Genomic DNA, 25577 nt, shown 5'->3' with positions numbered 1-25577 from the left:
GCATGCCGGTCAGTAGTAAGTTCAAGAAATTATGTTGTTGTATGTGTACGCAGGACTCCCAGCTGGAGGCGGCTTGTCCGCTTCCTCCAGGGGGGACCCCTGGCCATACAATGTATGTTAAACATGGCCCTTCTGCCATAATGTTTTCCTCCTTATGGGTAAAATATAAGAAACGAAGCAATGTGCCCTCCTTGCAGAAATTCCAAGAAAGGATTAGGGTTTGTGCACTTTGCACTACACGAATAAACTAGAACACTCTGATCTTCACTTCATAGCCCTCATAACTTAATATTATTATTTTTTTATTGAAGAAATTTGATATTGCAGTGGCCCAAATGCTCCAAGACACACTACTATGGACTGTCTTCAAATGTATCCTTAATTCACATTTCCAGCAGTCTTCAGAAAGTACTAATACTGGCCACAGCAACATCTCGAGCCATTGTTTTGGGGGAAGGGCTGAATAGTTTCTTTCATTGCACGTTTATAAAGCTTTGCATCGTATTCCAAACAATAACACAGGGTTTTAGGCGCAGGCAAAATGCCATTTGGGAGACCATAACCTTTCAGCACGCTTGGCCGGACACATTAGTTAGAGATCGGCCATTCTTTGTGTACACCAGTCAGTCATTCGGTGTTGATAAGTGGGTCTCTGGTTGCCTTAATTTGTCCATTTGTAGACAGGAAGAGTGATGACCCTGTTGTTTTTTGTTTATTCTTTCCAAAGCCTACAGAGTGGAAAGAACACCCTTTCTGTAGTTGATATTAGACTTTTATTGTAATGGAGCCATTTAGTCACCCTACGCAAACACCGTCAGCCAGTCCTGGCCTTTTAGCCGGCCCTGCGGTGCTTTCTGGGACGTGCAGTCTCATTGCGTTAAGTGGTACAGTGAAGATTTCAATCCCTTTGAGTGTAGACGCTTCGTGCAGAGAGGCACGAAAACGGGGCCTGGCTCCAGCCATGGTCTCAGGAAACCAGGCGAGACTTAAGGTTTTACTAAAAGCTGAAGCCTAGAGTAAATGTCTAAGCTTGTGGAGGAGTGTTTGTTCCCCGCCCCAGGGAACATGTCGATGAAGCAATGTCTAGCACTTGAAATCCGCTGCCCTCACACATGGGTCAAACAGCGCCCGCAGTTACCATCTCGTGATGGTAACAGCTTTCACTTTAAGGGGTGATGCGCCCTGTGGCACCTCGTGCCTCGCTTTAAGTTGGAAAGGCTAACCTTACCAGGCCGACCGGTTTCCGTGTGTGATTTTAGCTTTAGAGAGCACTTACTTAAGGAGGCTTGCAAAATGGATGGAAAGAAAAAGTGATTTAATGTTCTACTGTTACACTCGGGGTTTCCTACTGAAGAAACAAGAGATGTAAAACCCGAATAGCCTTGAAACGATGTTTACTGACATTTTTAAATGAATGAAAAGAATATTGCTGATGCATTTCCCCATTTTAAGTTTCAACGCATTGAGGACTGGAACCAGAAGCAATAAACAAAGCAGTACAACTTAAAACATAAATAACACTTTCAGCGCACTCTTAAGAAACAATGGGGCCAGTTCACGAAGGGTTTGTTCCAGAGCAAAGGTGAATTTTCACAAAATGCGGATTCATTAAGTTACACGGAGGTATGTGCTTGCATCCGTGCAATGCAAGTGCTATGGTTTTGGAGTGGTGTGCTCCAGGGGCTAAGCCTTCCATATTTATAAAACATTTTGTGTGGCTGTTGAGTGCATCCATGGGATGCTTGATGCGAGTCAACCCGCAGGATAAAGAGGCAAGGACTGACAAGAATTGTCATGTGGCAGTCATGATGACTGGGCGCCACCCGTCAACAGTTTTCCTCTGCCTCTCAGCAGTAGAGAACTGACATCTTCAGGAGGGCACTGGCCATGTGCCACCCAGAGCAGAGCTTTGCCTGAATGTACAGGGATTGTGTGTGTGTTCTTGGTGTCAGGCCATGTCCAAGCATATGTTACAGTGCTTCTGGTCCCCAACCTGCCTAGTTTTCCAGTGTAGCAGAAGGGAGAACGGTTAAGCAGTCTTTATAGGGAAAGTAAATATAAGAGACATTTACTGCTAACTGTGTGAGCTGTGATTGGACGTGTATATGCAAATCAAGATCTAACATTTTAGTCCAGGTCTAGTGCCGGTGGTGTAGCAACGGAGTCTTAGGCACTAAAGCAGGAAAGGAATGTAATGGTAATAAAACACTTAAAAAACTGCTATAAATGGGTGCAGTGGGCCCTTCACATCACTGGACCCCAGTGCCACTGCACAAGCTGCACTACTGATTCATACTGCCCTGTCCAGTCCTTTCATACAGGGGTGTTGTTTAAGGCGGGGAGGGGGCGCTGCAGATTATTCTCCTTTTCCTCCTTTTACTTTTCTGAATACTCTCAGTAGTGTGGATATTAATGCATTAGCAGACACACTGACAATCCTGGACAGTGATTGTGGGAGTTCTTCATATGGAGACTCGTCGTGGTTGTCTTCGCCCTTAGATGTAGTCAAACTGAACTCTTCTGCACAGGCTGCACGTGTGTGTGGTCAGGAAAAGTAAATGGTGGAAAACTGCGCTAATTGCTTCGGGTGTCTCCACGCCACTGGCTTTGTTTACAGATGAGGCCTTGAGCTAACATGTCTGCATCGGTTCATTTGGCTATCCATTGTTTTGGCTGAGGTTTTCCTATGCTGACTTCTGTGGCGTCATGAGGCGAAGACAAGGCCTGCTCATATTGACTCCTGTATTTATGCATTTTTTTTTTGCAGCTTCCCTGAATTGTTTTTAAAGGTGCCTCATCACAAACCAATTGGACAGGAGCTGAGCAGATTTGGGGCGAGATGTTCCCTCCTCTGTGATAGATGACGGGGCAGAGTTGATAATTTCTGGTTGGACAGGCAAAGTTATACATTTCTCGAAGCACCTGCCTCTCGTCAGGAGCGACAACACCATTGTTTTCTGGCGGTTTTAGTCCTGATGTTATGATGGGCTTAAGAGATAAAGGAGACGGTCTGAATTGACTGGTAATACCAGACGAAGTACATTTTGACACCCCTGCGACCAACGCGCGAGTATTCAACCTGGGGAAAGAACTGGTAATTAAGTAGCACATATTGCGGGGAAAGATGTTGTCTGCAAGAGGGTCAGGAGTTGTTTCCCAATGCGGACTAGTTTTACTTTACAATTATTGAACAGCCTTTGACAAATTCTATTTCCCACATGTCTGTTGTTATTTCTGAGCCCACTGCACACCTTGGCTGCCCTGTTCTTCGTGTGACTGCAGAAAGTCTGTGTGCACTGGTCACATCCTCCTAACATCATTGTTCACATGCTTTAGTGGCGGAGCTAGTTCAAATGGATGGGGTTTAAAATATCTATTTTAAATGCCAGGTATTTATTTTGCCTGCACTTCCGTGCCCAGTTAGATGCTTCATTTCCCAAACCTAACTTCTCGGCCATTGTCAATCCTCTTTTAGCTCTATATGCCAGAGAGAGGTCTCCAATGGACAACTGTAGCCCGAGCCCTCCCTGGATGTTTACGCGCAACTGCTGCTGCTGCACTTATGGTCCGCCAGAGAGCAGGTATTGTTATGTCTTCACCCTTGACCTTAATGGTCCCACATGCAGTAGATACCTTCCTCAACAACACCAAGACACAGTACCTCACTAGCGCATGACTCACAGGATATGAACTAACTCTCTTTGCCAGCCGCATTAACATCAAGAGATGCACTGTACTAAACCCCGCCACATTCAGCATTGGGTATAAAACAAAAATGTCATGTAGCTAACCACCCCCAATCAGCAGGTCTAGTGGAGGTCTACAACGGCATCCTAAAAACTAAAATGGCCAAGATAGTAGCCAAGACAGATGTCACTTGGGTTGATGCTCTTCCCATAGCCATCCTGTCCACAAGAACAACGGCCCACACCAGAATCGGCCTATCTCCCCATGAAATTGTGTTCGAGAGGCCTGCCAATGTATGGGGTATCCCGCGGCCTAAAAACAAAAACTGTCTGACGTTAAATACCCTGTATTAACTGATTTTCTGTACAGTCTAACTAATACCTTTCGTACTCTTTACAGAAACAGTCCCGAAGTTTGTCCCATTCAGCGATGCCAGACTGCATTCCACATCCACTGAAGCGGAGAGTGACAACGTCCTAAGAGGAAGGGTGGAGCCCTCCCTTAACGCTGCTCAGCATCAAGAACAACTGTTTCCTGATCATACCGTCCCTGCTTCCGACAGGTATAATCTACGTTCCAGAGGGAAGGCTTGCCCTTGACTATGCCAGGTGCCAAAGGCTGTAGGGCTGTGATCCTCCCAGGCTGAGAGTAGTGCCATTTGTAAGACTGAGGTAAACTATAAGGGCCCTCGGCCACTGCATCTGGTGAAACAACCACCAATCACAGACAGCCACTAGGGGTCCCTGGCTTAGCATAATGGCCGCCTTCCCATACACCCTTATCCAGAAACAAGATGCCAGTCTCCGACATAGCAGATGCTTCATGGGCACCGTGGTGACGCTGTTTGTCTCCCTCCTCCTAACTATCCTTGGTTGGCTCTTACTGATCTTCCATCCTGTTACATCACCGACTCCTACCCCGACTCCTGCAGAACCCAGTGGGGTTGGAAGGTCCTCATCTTCCTTGCATTAGGAGTAGCTGTCCTGGTCTCCAGCTGTTTGTGTTTTCAGTGCCTGCCAGTATTCTGTACAATGTGTGTGCAGACCATCAAGCCTCCGCCATCAAACATTCACAACACCAATATGATGGTAATGATCCAGCAGGAAACAGATGGCCTTATGAACATTGACATTTCCTAAAGTATTTGCCACTCTATGGCAAAAGGAGGGTCTGAGGAAAATAATTTTTCGATCAACAATCAATTTTAACAGGACTCCATTGGTTTTTGCACTGCCATCTCATGGCAAACACTTTTCACAGAACCCACCTGGTCGTTTTTCCTGATGTACGAGAAAAATTCTATCAGCAAGACAAAAATCCATTTTTGCAGGCCTGCATTTCTGCCCAGGAACTGTCACCCGCCCAACCCCCTGTTCTCTTCAGTTCATCAGAAAGCCACATGGCCCTCACCCTGAGTGAATGATTCATTTTTCCTCTCCTGCTCCCAGCCTGATAAAACATCCTTGACACAGTGATCAGGTTATGTAGACAATGGTCTGACTGCTGGACTCTAATCAGGGTAATTAAACAAATGACTTGAAAGACCAGACTTTGATCAGGCAATTGAACAATGACCTGAAAGAAAGAGCCCTGATCAAAGCAGAGTGGACAATGCTCTGTGTACCAAGCCTTGACCAGGTCACCAACTACAAGCATAGAGTGGACAATGCTCTGTGTACCAAGCCTTGACCAGGTCACCAACTACAAGCATCGCCTTGATCAAGCTATCAACTACAAACACTGCCCTGATTGGACAATGGACTGACAGCCAAAAGAATGGTATGAGAAATGTATAAAAGGCTTGTAAGCTACAGAGTAAAGTAGCAGCCTCCTGGGTTTTGTCTCTGACTAGTTTGGGACTCTGTTCCATAGCCCGGCTATTGAATAAATCTGTGTTCCTCCTGCAGACGAAGGCTCCTGTGTCTCCTTTTTACTAAGTATGCAAGGCATGGAAGACTAGGGCGGTTCCCCCGTCGCCGAGACCCAGTGAGTGGGTTAATCCGGATCTTCATGTCCATGTAAGGCCACCAGTACATATCTCTAAGTTTGGACATGGTCATATTCCACCGCAAATGGCACTCATGAGCCAAATTAACCAATTTACTTCTGATCGAAATAGGAGGTACCCTCCAATCCCCCCTATAAGTTACACCATGCAACAATACAATCCATCTCACATAACACTGTACTTTTTCACCAACACAGACTACTCACCCTTGCCAGGCCAACCCTGCACAACACAATCCTTGATCCTTGTGTAATCCATGTCACCCTCCATAGCAGCAAACCACTCCTCCTCAATCACTCTATCTGCCTGTACCCATAAAATCTGTAGCATAGTTGGCCCCTGGCTATTTTCTATGGACATAACAGCAGTATTGCACTTCACCAGAGGTAATCTAGATAAACCATCTGCCACCAAACCCAGTTAAATACTGTACCGTAAAATTGAATTCATCCACCCCCTTCCAATCTTATGTGTGATGTTTTGATTGTCCTTGCATGAAAATAACTTTAACCAAAGGTTTATGATCACTTCTGACCACAAAAGGCAGACCCCACAGGAACAACTTGAATTTCTCTTCTGCCCATGTACAGGCTAGAGCTTCCTGAGCAATCACCAAATATTTATTTTCTGCTACTTTTAGAACTCTGGAAGCCAATGCTATTACTTTCTCCACACCATCATATATTTGAGAAAGAACTGCCCAAGACCTGTAAGTCTGGCATCAATAGTGAAAATGGTTTTCTCCAAACATCAAAATGTCCTGAAGTTGGCATATTTGCAAGTTGTTTTTTCATTTGTTGAAAAGCTATTGCACAATCCTTTGACCATACAAATTTCTCTCCTTTCTTTAAAAGTGGAATCAGAGGATGGCTTACTGATGCAAAGTTAATAATGAATTTGGAGTAATACTCCGCAGGTCCCAGGAGTTATCTCAATTGTTCCTTGTCAAGAGGAACTGGCACTTGAATAATCAAGTCCTCCTTATGGCTCATTTTCTCACCAGAAATAGTATCGCCCAGATATTTCACGGTTCCCACTATGAACTGACATTTTTCTCTCTTGACACAACCCATTTCACTGTAATCTCCTCAATACCTCCAACAGTGTCTCATTATGCTCCAAACAGTCCTTCCTACACACTAGAATATCATCTTGAAAGAATTGAACTCTAGGGATCCCTTCACATACCATCCTCATCATCCTTTAAGAACAAGCAGTGGTTAAAGCCAATCCAACTGGCTTCCTTACAAAATATTATCCCCCAGAGGTGTAACAAACGATGTAAGTGGTTTTGACTCTTCACTCAAAGCCACTTGATGGTACGCAGATTACAAATCCATCACATTAAACACTTGTGCACCATTCAACATAGAAAGCTCCTATGCGATGTTAGGTAGTGCTTGCCTGTCCACCCATATGCACTTGTTCAGTTCACATAAATCTACACACATGCAAGTGCCCTTGCCCCCATCCTTAGATGCCAGGACTACAGGCACCAACCCCTCCGAGCATTCAATCTCTTCTATTACTTCCACTACTTTAATTAATTCTCCAAAGGTTCTAACATTATCATGGGAACTTTCCTGACTTTATGCACCACAGGTTTTTTCAATCATACCCTTCTGGGTTTATGTCTGTGTTTTTGCTAACATTACCTAGAAGGGTAAAAGGTAAGCTGGAGTCTGCTAGAACTCACATTTCCTTGTCATCCAAGGTAACTCTGCATTCAGGCATTTTGATGGGATCTGCATCACATCCAACGTCATCCAAACTGTTCATGCTAGTGACATGGCACACACATTTTTTCTCAGATATGTCTTCAAGTTACCTGACCACCACACTGTCAACTCTGGAGTTCTCCTCCCTACACTTGCGCACTTTAGCAAAATGACCTCTCTTACTACATTTTATGCACAAAGAATTGTTGTGTATCGATTTAGATTCCGTATGAATTTCCCGATTCATGCCCTTATATAGGTACATTTCACATTGCCCTTATATAGGCATAGAAATCCAGTCCTTATTTAGGCATTGTCCATGCTAACCAAATACAGGCATGGCTACTTACATCCGTTCATCTATGTCACATCGAGTTCCTGGAAAACCAGACTCTTAAGCCTTTAGGACTTCCCCTTGCTTGAATATTGATTGCTCCAAGAACTCATTTATTATGCATGAACATCTATTCCTTAGGGGTTCATTCATGACGTTCATATGCCCAACTTTTATGTCAATACTGGCATTCCTAAACACCTTCAAGGTATAAATATACCTTCACTTGCTATGGCAAGGCGCGGTTCGGCTACCTACTTGCACGACGCGGTTCGCCACAGCAAGTCTCGAAGGAAGTAATCTCCCCAACTGACGCACTGACCAGACGCCGTCATCCTCCTTGCCGAGAATCAAGCTCCAGTGTTTCTGACTCCCCTTGCGGGCTATTAGAGAACCGAGTCCCAATGAAAGAGATACCAACCTCTCTCATCCTAAGGTATGAAGCTGATTAGAACCTAGAGAAACTTTTGTCAATTCTTGGCAAAACTAAACTAAACTAGACTATAGCTAAAAACAGCAATTACTTCTTCCCTCATACTAGACTTAGGTTAGGTACACTGGGGTAGAATTATTTTTGAAGCATCAGTTGAGTATTTTAGCCTGTGTTATTTATGTATGTATATTTATATATGTCATAGCAACAGACCATGCTATTACAGTATTATTTTAAATTACTGTTTACGCTGTACGCATTATTCTTCGCATTCTGTCTTACAATTGTAGCAGTCCATATCTCTTGCATGAGAAAGAATACTATTCAATAAACCCTTTTTATTGAAACGCCTGTCTTTCTATTTCTGTGCAACTCTGTAGAAACAAAGCATGCACGATTGACTAAGTGAAACTGTAATCTATTGTTTCCACGACTCTGAAGATATTGTTCCGAGTCTAAGGGAAACAAAGTTGTCATGTTTATGCGGTTGTCAGAAACCAATCCCTCCTTGTTTATTCGAGAAAGTTTCTAGTGACCTCCGAGTTAGCTGGCACACACAAGTAATAAGGTTTAATGTACTCGATAGAGACATACTGACCTCAGTCCTATGTCAAATCTATAGTGTGCAGAGCCTATCAGGGATATAGGAACTACACTACATTGCGCCCAACGGTTTGGTAAGGCACTAATTTAACACTAGATACTGAAGTAACTCAGTCGTGCTTTTCTCAGAGACCCCTTTACTCATATAACTCCAGTAGGCGTCTGGAGTGGGTAAGGGATAATATCCGCCATAGATGAGTAGCATGGAAAATCCTATGTATTAACTTTTTGGTTTGTTCAACGTTAAAGGATACAGTGTTCCAAAATATTGTGCACCTTATCTTTCTTCCCTTGAAACTTGCTCTGCAATTTTCAGTGAACAATGGCGGACGAAGCCAATCACACCGAAAACGGTTGAGCTACAGGCCACTGCGCCGTACCAGCTTTTAACTTAACAGGTTTCCAAGAAACCAACGAGAATGCTATAATCATTCCTCCAAATTTAAGGAGAGCCATCACTCTAAAACTTATAAAACATGGCCTAACATCAAGAGGTGGTAGAGCAGTATTTGTGATAGAGGCACATAAATATCACCAGACAGAGGTATTCTATTCATGGATAGTATTCCCAGAATCAAATCCAGTAACACACATGTTTCACTTCAACTAAGAAGATGATCCACCAGAGGAATATATTCCTTTTGAGGATATTGAAATTCCATTCACATACCAGGAACATAGTATCTGGTTTAAAGGCGCCCTAAAACATATAAATTACATTACCAGGCTCGGTCCACTAGGTAGACCAGGAGCTACATGGCCGGTTTTAGCAGGTTACACACCTCATCCTGAAATCGAAGACATGACAGATGTAGAATTACTAACTCAACTCAAAGAGTTAATCAAGCTCTACAGACAATTGGTCCAATATGTCATTCAGACTCTCACTGTCCAACCTCCAATGGTTATTCCACAACAAACCTCTCACCAGGGGAATACACTAAAAATTACACCACAGACTTTACACGCAGTCATGGGTAAATTACCCTCAAAGTGTGAACAAATTCCGTTCTGGATAGCTCAGAAAATTACTCAAATCGAAGCAGTATTTCCTAAGACTAGCTCTCATGAGAAAAACAGAATTTTAACAATCTGTTTACTAATGGGGATCACACCACACCTGGAGGACTGCACCACTTGGGGTACAGACTTTGCTGATATCTACACTAAAACACATGGTGTTCCGTCCATGGCGGTAATACCTGACGTCCTGAAACAGATTCAAAATGAATATGGGTCTGATCCTGCTCTAAATTTAGGTATGAAATTACTGAAACTTTTTAGCCAGGTCTCATCAATAATTTATCTAATATTAAAGGAGAAGCAGCATCAGTGGCAATCCGGCAGAAATTAAGGAAATTTGAAGAAATAGCCAGAATAATTGAAAAATCCTATGAAAAATAAGACAGAGACAGTCTGGGTGGTAAACCAGTGAAACTACAACTGTCAGAAAGTCCTGGAAAGGTCTTTACCCAAAACACTCCTACCTCTTCTAAAAAGAAGTGGGAAAATAGCAAACAAACTTCCAAAGAGAAGCGTTCTCATTCCTAGAGGTAGGTCTCCTCAAAAGAAACCCTCTGAAAGGAGGTATAAACTCAGGAATAGGGATAATTTGAGAAAACCTGACAAGGATCAAGATACTGATACACGTTCCTCTCGTACCTTTCAGATATCATCACATACATCCGAAAGAAGAGTACGGTCAGACAAGATCAAGGTGAGTAAGTGCCAGATCGGGCAGGGTTCCGTGGTGTACTTGGGTCACCAGGTAGGAAGCGGCCAGGTGGCGCCCCTACAACCCAAGATTGATACCATCCTGGCATGGGAACCCCAAAAACTCGGACACAAGTGAGAGCCTTTTTAGGACTCGCAGGGTACTACGGGAGGTTTGGCAAGGGGTATGGCAACATTGTTGCACCCTTGACTGAGCTGACTTCCAGGAAGCAGCCCAAGAAAGTGAACTGGACTGACACCTGTCAGAAGGCTTTTGACGCCCTGAAGACTGCCATGTGCACAGCACCCGTGCTTCAGGCGCCCAACTTCTCAAAATAGTTCATTGTACAGACAGACACTTCAGAGCATGGTGTGGGGCTGTTCTATCACAGATTAATGAAGAGGGCCTAGACCAACCTGTAGCCTTCATCAGTAGGAGGTTACTTCCACAGGAACAGAGGTGGAGTGCAATTGAGCGTGAGGCATTTGCTGTGGTCTGGGCACTGAAGAAGTTGAGACCCTACTTGTTTGGGACTCACTTCCGGGTTCAGGCTGACCACAGGCCCCTCAGATGGCTGATGCAGATGAGGGGTGAGAACCCAAAGTTGTTGAGGTGGTCCATTTCCCTACAGGGTATGGACTTTACGGTGGAACACCGCCCTGGTACAGAACACGCCAACGCTGATGAGCTGTCCAGATTTGTCTGCCTTAGTGAAGAGAACTCCCTAGGGGAAGGGTAGTTCTCCCCACATTTCAGCTGGAGGGGACACGTGTTAGACCTGGCATCATTGGCTTGAGTCTTCCTTCCATTTTGACGGATTGCCTTCTCTGTTTTTATAGGTTTTTGCTGGTTTTAGGCTTTGGGCACTGTGCCACTGCTATTCAGTGCCACAGTGCAAGTGCTCCCTATGTTAAATTGATGTACTAATTGGTGATTCCATGATTGGGTTATTTGACTTACTTGTCAGACCCTAGTACAGTGCACCATGTGTGCCCAGGGCTTGTAAATCAAATGCTGCTGGTGGGCTTGCAGCACTGGTTGTGCCACCCACAGAAGCAGCTTGTAAAGTGTGTCTCAGGTCTGCCATTGCAGAGCCTATGTGCAGTCTAGTACCGCCATGCCGACTTGGCATGTGCACCCACTTGTCAGTCCCTAAACCTTCCCTTTTCTTCATATCAGACACTCCTGAGGTAGGCCCAAGGGCAGGGTGCATTGTAAGTATAAGGTAGGACATGCCCTGGTGTGTGTAGCATGTCCTGATAGTGAATTACAGCTATTTTTGTTTTTCACTATTGCAAGGCTACCTGTTCGCCATAGGCCAGAATGGGCAGTTAGATTATTACATTTTATAATCGTAACTGACTCAGGGAACATGGCAGAAATTCAAATTTAGTATGTCTCAACTCAGAATGATAAAATACATATTTTAGTAAAGTTGGTTTTAACATTCTGTGTTTGAAAATACCACTTGTAGAAAGTAGGTATTTTTTTGTCTAACTATCCAGGTCTGCCTCTGCTAGGTTGTGTATTCCTTGTCTGGAGTTTGAGTGACAGGGCTGGGCTGGGGGATTCCAGGAGACAGAATCAGTCAGCGGTGGTGAATATCGAGATCTGCATCTAGATGGAAGGGAGGAGTTGCACCTGGGACCTGAATAGGGCTGGGCCTTCCCTCCACAATGCTGGCTCCGCCCCTTGTGGTACGGCTGATGTCTCTGCCCGGCACTGTGAAAGAAGAGAAGGAATCATGTCAACAAAGTGCTCCAGGGCTGTGCTTTCCCTCCACAATGCTGGCTCCACCTCCTGTGGGGCGTCTGATGTTTCTGCCCTGCACTGTGAAAGGAAGGAAGAAGTCATGTAAACAGAGTGCTCCAGAACTGGTGTGGACTGGGCAAATGCCCTCGTGAACAAAGAGAAAAGCAGTATAAATATTGGGACCCAGACCCAAGAACTTTAGATCACTTCTGGGAACAAGAAAAACCTTTTGCCAAGGAGAAGAACCAAGGAAGCTGCAGGAGTTTTGGACTGCCTCTCTGCCAGTGTGCTGTTTGCTGGGTTGGCCTACAGTGGTTTCTTTGTTGCCAAGGAAAAGCAGAAGGAACATTTTAAGGAGTTTCATCATCTTACAGAATATTCTCCAAGGGCTTGAATTTGTGCTTGCCTCCTGCTGAAGTCTCAGGGACAAAATACTTTTTCTCCAGCTCCCCTCTGAATTTCCTTGCAGGACATTCTAACTGCAGAAGCCTGCGTGTCGCAGGAAGTGCGACACAAAGAGAAGAAGCGCGACGACGCCGAAGCTGAAATCGTTGCACCGCCGGAGAAGTATGCCATCGCCGCATCGCCCAGAAAGCGTGTCTTCATCAATGCTGCCTGCTGTCGCATCACCGGAGAAGCGTGAAGCCATTGAGAGGGTCGTCGCCGCATCACCGGAGAAGCGTGTCGCAGGGCCTGTCAAGGCTCCAAAGTACAGAGTCGTCGCAAAGCTGCCAGGGCATCTAAGCATTGTCGTCCCATCATCGCATCAAGGGCGCCATCTTCTCACATCGCACCAGGATTGTCGCATCGCATTGAGGCGCCATCTTGCGCATCACAACCGGGACGCAGACAGAGAACCTATGCATCATCCCCACACCGGTAAGGATCACAATGCATCCCCTACTCTGCGCAAGCATTGAGGCGCGACGCATCATCTCCCCCGGAGCACAGAACCGACGCATCTCCCTTTACAAGCCTTTTGTTTATTTTGCGTTAAGCATCCAGGTACTTTTGTGAGAACTGTGTAGTATTTATCACCAACTTGAACTAAGTAACTTTTACCATCTTTAAGTCAATCTTAAGTACAGTATTGTGGATTTTTGTTGTTTGTGGTCTTGTGTTAAGTCTATATAAAGAATACTTATTTTTGATAAAAACCTGTGTTGTGTCCATCTGTAGTGTTTTCACTGTATTACTGTGTATATTCACAAATGCTTAACACACTGCCTCTGAGATAAGCCTGTCTGCTCATGCCAAGCTACCAAAGCGGTGATCAGGGGTTATTTAGGAGTGTAATCCCCTTATCCTGACTTAGAAGCAAGGGTCCCTATTTGGACAAAGGTGTATACCATTGCCAACTAGAGACCCACAGATCTAACAACCACTGATCAATGCCTCTAAATAATGTGCAAACTCCTTTTATAACATGTACATGCTGCCTACCTTACAATTTGGGACGGTACAACAGAGGACGGAACTGGTCACTTTTTGGTGCATATGCATTCAAGAATACAGAGACACACAGGTCACCTTAGAAGGTAATTTAGTACATACTATCAACTCCCTGAAGTCACAAATAGCCTTTTGGACTATATTACCACTATCCGCAGTGGGCGACGAGCAGTGTCCAAAATGGTAATGCTGCCAAGATTACTGTATTATTTTGTCAACTTTCCAATAGTGATCCCTGCCTGGATCTTCAAACTCCTGGACTCTCTATTGATAGGCCTGATCTGGGGAGGAGGTCACCGGAGGATAAGACTCTCAAAGCTCCAATTACTGATGACTAAAGGGGGAATGGGGGCCCTCAGACTTTAAGGCGTATTGTACAGTTGGTAAACTTCAATAGCTGGTGTACTGGCTGGCTGACCACAATTTATTTGAAATTGGCTACACACCCACACAACTGCGTCAAGGGACGCTACATGCTCTACTCTGCCCAAACACCACGAAACGCCAGATAGGCTCAGTACTACTCAAGACTGCCATGCACTACTGGAAAATGGCCCTAAAATACACTAACATTTCCTTCCCTTACGCCCGAACATTCCACTATGTGGTCTACCAACCTCGATGGGTACACAAACGGCCTGTAAATTGGCCCCATGGGAGAGGGACGGAGTCACAACAGTCGGATCCCTGTTTGCACATGGTTTCCTAATGCTGCATTCCGAATTTGTTCACACACACGGGGTATCTGAAACATTGTTACTAACCCATGCTAGTGAGAGAGCACAAGTTGGGAAAAAAAATGTATAAGTGCACCATATTTACAAGCACGTAGTTAGTTTAAACATGTTTACACACGAGTGTTTTATATTTAGAAGTGAAATACACAGAGTGTCTTATGTTCAGTAGTGAAATGTATAGAATGTTTAAGTAGAGTAACAATAATCATAACTGTGTGAGATTAATTTAGAAATGTTGGAATGAATATGAAAACCTCACGTTCTCATGTTAAAAGAATCATGTCAGAATTAAATGTAACTCTGAAATCCAGTTAAATGTGTAGGCCTCAGGGCAATTCACAGCAAACCTAAACGTGCTGCTTAAATAATGTGAGATGAGGTTGACGTGGTTCTTCCAAATGTATTATTGAACTTAGGGTTAAAATATATGCTTTATAGATGTGTTATTTTAGAAACGTATGCTAGTTAAGAATGTTGCTGTTTAAATCAAGTTAATGTTTTAAGAGTGCAGGGACCTGCTTCATGTAAATCAAGTAGGCCTGAACTGATAATGTCATATCGTTTGAACTGCCATGTGCTCGTAAGGGAAGAAGTCGAGAGGTGTCCAGCACAGAGCTTTGAGTGTGTTTTACGACCTAAAGATATGGTGGAGTCTGGAATTTGAGGCCCACTGCAGGACGAACTGTATGCAGGTGCGAGGGTCCTAATCAGCTCGAATGAAAGGGACTTTGTTCAGTGGCGCTTGGCGCAGGCCTGTAGGAGTCTCTAGGAATTTCAGGGGGTATCGGCGCACTGGAGAAGAAGCCTGGGAACCAAGGTCAACTTTAACGAGGGTCTTGAAGAGTACCATCATGGAGTTTACCGCGCAAAGATGTACCACGTGAGGGGCGTCCCAAGGGGCGTTCCTATCCGAAATGTGATTTGGTATTAGGGAAAGAGACCCGGGAGGAGAGGAGAGCAGATGATTTTGGGAGCCTAAGGAAGCGGATGGGTAGGCAGATAGGCTGATCAGGAGAGACCCATTATCAGAGAAGAGACAAAGAGAAGTGAGTGATCTTCTTAGGAAGTCATCACGGCTGACACCTAGAGGGGTAAAGATCTTGTTAAGTAGGGATGTCACTTAGTATAGTGTAGGGACAGACTAACCTTAATTTTCTTTTCTGTAATGACTTTGAGGTTGCAACTTGTATCCATTTTGGCAACGCTCATGTTATTGGAAGTTGTACTCATTATTCTGTTTTTCAGACTCAGACTATTCAAAAAGTTCATGTTCATAGTGATACCCATTTATCTTCTGAATCTCATTTTGAGAAGTTTGTATCTTCAGTTATCTTTGACTTTATATTAAATCTTTGAAACTTAAATTTGGTCAGTGGTCATTTAGAGTGGTGTAAGTTCTTAAATTGATTGACTTATTGTTAGATTACCTTTTACTCAATGACAGGTACCAACGATTCAGTCGACTTAGTTTGGGATTTGGTAAGGTAACTAGTAACCAGTAATCCCGCGTTAGCAGTTGGTAGCAGAGTGAGGATGGTTATCTTCTTGAGGAAGGTAATCTAGAGAGGTTAGTTTACCCCAAGGCCCCTAGACGTCGAGAAACGGGCAGCGGAAGAATCGTGTGCCGAAAGGTGCAGACGGTGCGAGAAAAGCAGCAGTATCGGAGGAGAGTGAGTATAAAAAGGGTCATGCGTGAACAGATTGCGGTGTTTTGTGTTGTATTTGTATTGTAATGTCTTGCGGAGTTGAATGCCTGTAGTGTGAATGAGAGAAGGTTGTGAGCGCGCGCAACCTGGTAAGCTGGTTACCTGGTAAACGGGTGAACTGGTGAAATCTTAAGTTCAGGCCAGAGCTTAAGTGGTTTTGGGTGTATCGAACATCCAGGGTAGTTGTCGACCATAGTACGGAGGTCACGAGGTACCATTGACCGCCGTGGATCCAAGATAGGGGGAGAGGAAGAGTGAGTGTATGAGTAACGGACGCTGGTCGAACGTTACTGTGTGTGAGTAACCTATCGGAGAAGGCGATTGTCTGGAAGTAAACGGAAAGACATTTCGCCAAGTTAAGGTGACAACTACAGAAAAGACTGTGGGCGTACAGTCAAGAAAGGTGATCGCTTGGACGGAAGTAATCATTTTTCAGAGTATGAATGGGACGCGTGCATGACCGAGGAGACGAGCTGAGAAAGGAGGGGAACTGCTGCGAAGGGGGACGGGTGACGTCGGCTAGAGCCGCGCTGTGATTGAGCGGTTGGTGTGACGTTAGCTAGAGCCGCGCTCTGGTTGGGCGGCTAGAGTGACGTCGGAGGAAAGTCGCGTACAGATAGGCCAGTTAGTAAAGAACGGGGCTGAGATTGGTGGAATATCATCAGGAAGTAAATAAACGCGGAGAAAAGAGAAATCATGACGTGTTTTAAGTGTTTGAAAGGGATCTTTAAAAGAAAAAGAAGTGAGCATTATTATGGGGAAGAGGCTCCGCCGGAGGGTACGCCAGCTCATTATATGGCAACGAATGTTGGGCTGCATATCATATTATGGATTGGGGCTTGGAATAAGCTTACGGAAGGGAATGAGGAAATGCAGTTCCCGAGGTACGGGACGTTTAAGTTAGAAGTGTTACATCGGCTAAAAGCAAACATGTCCTCATTGAAACCCTCGCCCAGACCAACACAGTTTGAGGCCCTTAATGCATGGATTAGGGCTGCACACGACAGAAATTTGAACAGGCGTCAACAAAGACTGACGCGATCGGTAAGAGCAGTGCGAGATTCTAAATGGGATGAGGAAGCAAAGCGGTGGAGGGTACAGGCTATTGAGGTGGAAAAAATTTATCCGATGAGGGAGGTGGCAGGAGGAGGAGGAAACCTCATGGAAGAAGACGAGGAAAGCGAGTCGGAGGACAATCTGATAAACAGATTGTTAATGGATAGACCACCTCCGAGAGTGGGGGTGATAGAAGATAGAGGGCTCGCAAGGGAAGATGGGAATGCCATAGAGGGGTATACACCACTCCCTATATCGGAATGGACACCTACCAAAGGTGGGGAGACACCTCAACCTAGCACAGTACAGAGTGTAGTGGGAAGGTTTGTGGTGCAGAAAACGCCAGCCACCGAAAAGGTTGAGTCCTTTGGATTGCCAGATGCTCTTCAAGTGCCTGTTACTATAGGACCTATAGTATCGATCTATAACCCAGAAAGAGATAGAGAGGAAGAACAGAGGCAATTGGATAGAGAAAGGATCGAGATGGAAAGGAGGAATAACGTGACAAATGCATGGAAGCAATTGCCAGGATCGGTAACATGGAATACCCCATTAGACACAACTGTCGGTCCCAATTCAGAACAGGGAGGTCCGAGAGGACCAATGGATCTAAGGGGACCGCGGCCAAGACCCTATTCAGAATTAAGAGCTGATCTGAGGGAATGGGACGGGTTCACAGTATCCCCGAGTAACAGGACAAGAACAGAACCAGAATGGGAAACCAGGGGCAATGGGACTGTATCTCATTGTGGGGCCAGCGAAAGCAGTCAGGGCCAGGAAGGCCAAAGTCCAGAGAATAGAGGGGATGCACGTCCTACAAATCAGGGAGAACAGCCGGAACAAAATACTAGGAATGTAGAGTGTGAGGAAATGTCTCGTCTCTGGGGGAAAGGGGGAGATGAAATGGTACGAGCTTTTCAGAATAGGTTTAGGTGCCTTCATCATACACTCGGGGAAGACGTTCAACATTGGAGGAAGGAGAACAGTGACAGGTCCCGCCATGCTTCGAGTAATCAAGAATCACAGGGCAATAGTGAGGAAAGGGGGAGCAATGGGATGCCTTACTATGCACCCAGAGAAAACAGGCAGATCGGGGAAGGCGGAAAATTGAGAAACAAGGAAGTATTTCATCATCCACCCCGAGAGGATGGAAAGGCATGGGACCTAGAGAGATGGGAAGAGGGGAGGACTCCCTTTAACTCACCAGTGCCTAGGCACAGGGCTAGGAGCTGGGACGGGAAGGATGTGGAAGGTACATCTGGACCAGAGGTGCTGAAAGCTGCGATAAAGGTTAAAAGGCTTGATGTCTCCAGTCTAAAATCCGATCTAGACGAGATTATAGAAGGAACGGTGCCTTTAGAAAGGATCGATTTGTACGAACAAGATGAATTGCTGTTCATAGCAAAGGATACTACTAGGAGAGCTAGAGCATTCCATGAGAAACTGACTAATTTGGCCGACAGGTATGCTGTAGATTTATCTAGGACAAGGGCATTACAGAGTAACCATAGATTACAATACTCAGACCAAGACCTAGATGAGAAGAGGACTACTGGATTGAAAACTCACATAAGGGAGTTGATATCTGGAATAAGAGTGTGGAGAGAACTGGACAAATGGGAAGAAAGGTGGTCGAAAAAGGGCACAGTTAGGCGAAGTACAAATGTGATGACCCCTGAGGGAAGGGTAATGCAGATGGAGGCATTCCCTTTGCGAGAAATATCAAATGGAAATTATGTACATGTGCCCTGGAGTAGAGGAGATTTAGCTGCATTTACCAACTTATTTCCGAAGTTAAGGGACAATCCAGTAGAGTGGTATAAGCAGGTAGAAAGGTTTGTCAAAATCTCGAAAGTATTGTGGATTGATTTGAACACGTTGTTTGACATCGTGGTCCCATCTGATTTGTGGACCCCGTGTAAGACTAGTGTTGAATGGCCAAATGCTGAACCAGTGAGGGATGTTCGAACTAATGGACCATCCGAGATTGTCATGCGAAAGTATGAAAGGGTAATAGCAAACTTAGGAAAGGGTATCGTTTGGTACATACTGAAACCCATCATCATAATTGTGATTTGTGTAATCACTTTGTGGGGATTGGTGCGTTTGTATCAGTGGTATAGAGCAAATAGGTTACAGAGAACTATGAGGAAACAGGAGGAAAAGTTGACAGCGATGCAGGACACTCAATACCGGAATCTAAAAGCATTGGAGACAATGAAAAGAGGTGGCACTGCCACGACTTCACTTTGAAGGGTTCTACATTTTGTAATGGTGTCTTGATGGTGATGACCCCTGAAGGTCATCAAAGGGGGGATTGAGAGAGCACAAGTTGGGAAAAAAAATGTATAAGTGCACCATATTTACAAGCACGTAGTTAGTTTAAACATGTTTACACACGAGTGTTTTATATTTAGAAGTGAAATACACAGAGTGTCTTATGTTCAGTAGTGAAATGTATAGAATGTTTAAGTAGAGTAACAATAATCATAACTGTGTGAGATTAATGTAGAAATGTTGAAATGAATATGAAAACCTCACGTTCTCATGTTAAAAGAATCATGTCAGAATTAAATGTAACTCTGAAATCCAGTTAAATGTTAGGCCTCAGGGCAATTCACAGCAAACCTAAACGTGCTGCTTAAATAATGTGAGATGAGGTTGACGTGGTTCTTCCAAATGTATTATTGAACTTAGGGTTAAAATATATGCTTTATAGATGTGTTATTTTAGAAACGTATGCTAGTTAAGAATGTTGCTGTTTAAATCAAGTTAATGTTTTAAGAGTGCAGGGACCTGCTTCATGTAAATCAAGTAGGCCTGAACTGATAATGTCATATCGTTTGAACTGCCATGTGCTCGTTAGGGAAGAAGTCGAGAGGTGTCGAGCACAGAGCTTTGAGTGTGTTTTACGACCTAAAGATATGGTGGAGTCTGGAATTTGAGGCCCACTGCAGGACGAACTGTATGCAGGTGCGAGGGTCCTAATCAGCTCGAATGAAAGGGACTTTGTTCAGTGGCGCTTGGCGCAGGCCTGTAGGAGTCTCCAGGAATTTCAGGGGGTATCGGCGCACTGGAGAAGAAGCCTGGGAACCAAGGTCAACTTTAACAAGGGTCTTGAAGAGTACCATCATGGAGTTTACCGCGCAAAGATGTACCACGTGAGGGGCGTCCCAAGGGGCGTTCCTATCCGAAATGTGATTTGGTATTAGGGAAAGAGACCCGGGAGGAGAGGAGAGCAGATGATTTTGGGAGCCTAAGGAAGCGGATGGGTAGGCAGATAGGCTGATCAGGAGAGACCCATTATCAGAGAAGAGACAAAGAGAAGTGAGTGATCTTCTTAGGAAGTCATCACGGCTGACACCTAGAGGGGTAAAGATCTTGTTAAGTAGGGATGTCACTTAGTATAGTGTAGGGACAGACTAACCTTAATTTTCTTTTCTGTAATGACTTTGAGGTTGCAACTTGTATCCATTTTGGCAACGCTCATGTTATTGGAAGTTGTACTCATTATTCTGTTTTTCAGACTCAGACTATTCAAAAAGTTCATGTTCATAGTGATACCCATTTATCTTCTGAATCTCATTTTGAGAAGTTTGTATCTTCAGTTATCTTTGACTTTATATTAAATCTTTGAAACTTAAATTTGGTCAGTGGTCATTTAGAGTGGTGTAAGTTCTTAAATTGATTGACTTATTGTTAGATTACTTTTTACTCAATGACAGGTACCAACGATTCAGTCGACTTAGTTTGGGATTTGGTAAGGTAACTAGTAACCAGTAATCCCGCGTTAGCAGTAGCATTATGCACTATACAAGACTACACTGGTTAGTAGAGACCAAGGAGCCCCCCACCTTTGAATTACTCTGTGCACTTCATACAATGGGTCACGGGAGCCATCTAGTGCCTTGGTTATACAAGGGCATACAAGAACACCTCTCATTCCCATTGCTCCCCCTGAAACAGAAATGGGATTATGATATATAGCAAACCCCCTGTCAGAGAAGGACTGGGCCATGATTCTCGAGTACCCGAAACAAGTCTCTCGTAATACCTGGTTCAAGTTTATACAGCTTTTAGTCCTACATAGGGCATATTTAACCCCACTCAAGATGCAAGTAATGTGCTCATCAACTTCCCGGGGTGCCCACTGTGCCACCTGCATGATGCTGACCTTATTCATATGCTTTGGGCGTGCCCCTCCATATATGCTTTCTGGGGCGAGGTTAGATAGGGCCTCTCACATTTATCGGGGATAACCACATGGTACTCACTTGAAGTCTGCTTTCTAGGTATGTCTCCACTCCCCCCAAAAGCCAAAGTGCTTCACCGTTTTACTGACCTGTCCCTCTTAGTGGCGAAGAGAATCCTGACATAACGCTGGAAATCCTGCAAAGCCTCTAGGGAAGGGGCCTGGGGAGATGAAGTACTACACTGGGCCACTGCAGAAAGTGCAGCTGTGAGACAAGACGAATCCAGGGGACTCCATAAAAAGCCAATCTCAATGGACTGGGCTCACTTGCTGGAGCGATTCCGGACCTACATACCTGACATTTAATAAGCACAGAGATTTGTATGTTCTCCCCACTTAACTACCGCACATTGGGGCACGTGCTACAACGCTACTGCACGACGCCTCACCGGCCGCCCCCCCCCCCTCCAGGAATCATTTTATATACCCAGTCTGACCACTCAAGCTAGTTCAGGGAAGGGAGGTGGGAGGGAGGGGCTGCTTATTCAGTTTCTTCGCTCTATGTGTTGATGTTTTTTGTGTCCCTAGAAAACTGTGTGCCAACATGTTTTTCAAACATGGCCTGATAGAGGTAGGCCTAATGTTAAGATAGATCATTGATAAAGAGTCAACCTTTTATTTGTTTATTAAGCTCAACTTTTCGAATTGGTCAGTTTATATGTCTGTACTGGCACCTGAAAAATCAATAAAACCTGTTTTTTTTTTAAAAAGGCAGTAGTTAACCGCGAAATTAACATGTTTTGTGCCCTGACTAAACAAGGTCATTTTCATATCATGCAAACTTTAAACTCAGATTTTATTTTTGTGCACACGCCTTGGGGCAATTACAGCGGTCCAGAATGCTCTTCAGAACCTTTGATGAACTTCAGTAGACTATGGAGTGTATAATTGGGTTTCTTTATCTTTAAGATTAGCAAGGCTTTAATCAAGATCCTTAAATAGTGCATATTGGCTAGAATTAGACTGCGTGTTCAGACAGTACATTTCCCAGATGAAAATGCAATTTATTCACCAATTTGATCAAAGTCTTTAGGGGCAATGTACAATGAATCTCATTTGCTAATCCGGCTATTAAGGAAAATGTTTAATATTCACAGGGACTTGCTTTGGAGAAAGTCCAGTATCACAGCGCTACTTCTCAGATTTGCTCAGTAATTTGAAGGTAAGCCTTGATGGCATGCAGGCCGCTGGCAAGGCTCCCATAAAGATAAAAGCAGCAAAGGACATGAAAGTACTCGAGCAGCACTTGGAACGAAATCAGCCTTTTGCATATCTGATCTTTGCTAATGTAAAGAGTAAAGAGAGATCTGAGTTGAGATTCGACCGCCCGGCACGACCAAGTATTTATTTTCAAAAGCCAAACCACGCAACGTGTATAGATTATATATGGTTGACACGGTCCTGATGAGAAACAGGCCCCGTTATCCTGTAAAAACTACATCACTTCAGTCAGTTTCGTAAGCCAAAATTAATGATTCTATACAAATAGTGGTAAACGACATATGAACTTCTCACCATTTGTGCGTAACTGCTCAATTAACAGCACTGGACACTCAATAAGACCGCCACAAATATAAGCAAGCATTGTAAAGCCAAAAGGTCTCCCCTATACACAGTTTCATCAGTTGCCAATATGCAGCGAGGGCCTGCAAGGCAGCATCAGCGGAGGGGTGAGGTGGGGAGGGTTGAATTAAAAATAAAAAACTTACCTGATCCTGAGCCTTGCGCTTCTCTTGCTGTTCCCAACAGTCCCTAGAACAGTCTCCCCAACAAATACAGACGCTGCTCTCATGCCAAGAGAGCGGGACTGGGATGGGCCTTAGCGGGCTGCTTAGACGCTCCGCACAGGCACAAGGGAGTCTGGCAGGTTTCTCCAGGGTTAGAGAAACCTAACTGCGCATGTCTGTTTGGCCGGCTTAAGACATCCGGACAAACAGACATGCACACTTATAGGTGCACAACCATTTCTTCCTGTGACCCCAGGCCCCGCCCCGCCCTACACATGCTGGCTCGGCCAGCAGCTGAAAAATAAAACAATATTAAAATATATTTTTCTTTTTGAGCTGCTGGCTCTGAGCCAGTGGGACGATGCTCCTTCGCCATTGCGGAGGAGCTGCCGCTGCCTATATAAGAGCTATTGGCTTTGCCAGTGTGTTTTAACCATGTTATACACCAACGTGGGTGCGGTTCAGCATGGCTGATAGATAGTGCCATAGAGGACAGTGTCATGGAGAGGAAAGGAGTGGCAAAGAGTGGAGTGGCAAAGAGTGCGGAAGAGTTTTGTAGAGTGGAGTGTCGAGGAGTTAAGTGTCATGGAGTGGACTTTTATGGAGTGGAGTAGACCGGCATAACGTGGAGGATCATAGAGGGGAATAATGTGTCATAGAGTGTACTGGCAAAGAGTGTCATAGAGTGAAGTGGCATAAAGTGTCGTACAGTGGAGTGGCCTAGAGTTGCGTACAGTGGAGTGGTGTAAGTTGATGGTGGAGTATAATGGAGTAGAGTGGAGTAGCGTGTCATAGATTAGAGTGGAGTGGAGTGGAGTAGAGTGTAGTTAAGTGGTGTGAGGTATTTGTGTAGAGTGTTGTAGAGTGCAGTAGCTTAAAGTGGAGTAGAGTGGAGTAGAGTGGTATAGAGTGGAGTACAGTGGAGTGTCATAGACTACAGTGTCGTGGAGTGTAGTGGCATAGAGTGGAGTGGAATAAAGTGGAATAGAGTGGTGTGTGGTATGTAGTGGAGTGGGATAGAGTGAAACAAAGTGGTGTGGTGTGGAGTGGCATAGAGGGAATTACATAGAGTGTCATAGAGTCGAGTGGTGTAGAGTGAAGTAGAGTGTTGTGACACGGAGTGGAGTAGAGTTTCATAGAGCAGAGTGTCGTAGAGTGGAGTTCAGTGGCGGGTCATAGAGTGGAGGGTCATAGAGTGGAGGATCATAGAGTGGAGAGGCGTAGAGTGAAGTGGCATACAGTAGAGTAAAGTGCTGTAGAGTAGAGTGGAGTTGCGTGGCGTGGTGAAGAGTGGAGTGGAGAGGCGTAGAGTGAAGTAGCATAGAGTGGAGTAGATTGTCATAGAGTGGAATAGTAGAGTAGAGCATGCATGGTGTGGTAGCGCACCACCATTACAGGCAACACATTCTCAACTGATATGACCATCAGTTTTGCATAGACTGTTTGCATCCGGAGGATCAGAGATGGTCTCCCTCTGAGAAACCTTTGAAAAAATTGGACCAAATAGTGCATTTTACAGCATAGTTTTTAATATAAATCATGTCAGTTTATTGATCCACACGATTTTTGCCACCATAAATATATATGCTTTTCATTTTGAAAAAATAAACTTAATTCCCCTGAAGATAGTCTCATTCCTTTCAACAGAAATGTTGCCTGGAAAGACAATATTTATGCTGTTAGTAAATATAATCCATCAAGTCCACACTTGTACTACCCTCACATAGGGATTGATTCTGTCTTACATTCCCATGACTCATAATGTGATATCATGGATGGGCACAATATCACAACATGTGTAGAATTACCACCACAGAACCACAGCCAGTTTATACCAGGGATGGACATGGCACAATACACTGACACATACATATGCACTTGCATACACACACACACACACATGCTGCAGATTCACACTCATGAATGCACATATATAGCAGCAATATTCAAGACATTTTAAGACTTTCTTACACTTGCCGGCACACTTTCCCTCATAATCTGCCTAGAAGAATCACTGGTGCTGGTTCCATAGCATAAAATGCAAATTAATCCAAAATATTGCACACTTCAAAACTGGAGTGTGTTGCGGCGTGCTCAGCCATACAGAGGGTGCCTTGAAAGGCTAATGCGATTGGTTGTTTAACTTGCTTCTTAGTCAACAAAATAAATCATTCAGAGAGTAAGCAGAATGGAAAGACAAAGTAATTTCTTATGCAAATTGCAGTTAACATGTCCAGCACTCTTTCCAGTCTAAGAACATGCCTCAAAGCATTTTGGGAAATCACTTCGTCAAGGGGCCAAAAGTTCAAAAATAATTGCAGTACAAAATTCCAAAATAGCATGTTTTTTGAGAAAAAGGCCTAAAACATAAACTCTATAGAGAGGTACGAATGAGACA

Source organism: Lissotriton helveticus, chromosome 12 (genome assembly GCF_964261635.1).
Source record: "Lissotriton helveticus chromosome 12, aLisHel1.1, whole genome shotgun sequence".
In the NCBI taxonomy this organism is placed as follows: Eukaryota; Metazoa; Chordata; class Amphibia; order Caudata; family Salamandridae; genus Lissotriton; species Lissotriton helveticus.
Note: the sequence above shows the minus strand (reverse complement) of the source record.